This window comes from Odontomachus brunneus, unplaced genomic scaffold, assembly GCF_010583005.1.
Source record: "Odontomachus brunneus isolate Ranch 3 - 2012 unplaced genomic scaffold, Obru_v1 Obru_scaffold_142, whole genome shotgun sequence".
NCBI classification, from domain to species: domain Eukaryota; kingdom Metazoa; phylum Arthropoda; class Insecta; order Hymenoptera; family Formicidae; genus Odontomachus; species Odontomachus brunneus.
Genome location: NW_022639592.1, coordinates 182,060 through 182,917, shown reverse-complemented (window position 1 = coordinate 182,917; position 858 = coordinate 182,060).

Below are 858 nucleotides of genomic sequence, written 5' to 3'. Positions count from 1 at the left end.
TATATGAAATTTAATATTATTTATAAAGATAGTCTATTTAATTAGATGTACGTGTGTCTTTAAAAAAATTATTACAAATTTAAAGAAGTACCATACTTATTGTAGTGAAAATGTCCATATTTATTATAATACAAATACTTTAGACACATAAACATATATGTATATAAATATAAATTTTTGCCTTTCATCTCCCAAATATCCGTATGGACAGTGCTAACACAACAATGATAAACATGCTAAATAATACCCATACAGCACAAAACATTGAAAGAACGTTGATGAGACATTGATGCAACATTGAAGATAGAAGTGCGGATATTTTTCTGCATGAAATTTATGTTGATTTTTCAACATTGATAACCAGATACAATGTTGAATGCATATTAAACAAAAACTACAATATTTTGCAATGTTGTAACTATATTTGAGGAACATTGAAAATTATATTATTGATATATAAAAATAATAATAATAATAAAATAAATTATTATTAAATTTTATTATATTAATACATATGTATTATTCATATTATATTACAATATACTATAATCATATATTTTTCTTATTGTTTATATATAAAATTAAAATGCGTTTAAGCAATTTTGTGCAAACCATGAAGAATATTCTTTTATTTCAAAATATTCTCTATTATACAGAGTCTGATGTAAGCTGTATCAATAACAAAAAATGCATAACAAAAAAACATTAAACTGAAAAGAATGGTCGAAGTCATTTTGCAAATAACCACATAAATTTTAGAGATATTAAATAAAATATATTGGCGAATCAACGCGCGTATTTGCTAGATACGTTATAATATACTGTGAACACTATAAGTACACATTATATAAGTATAAA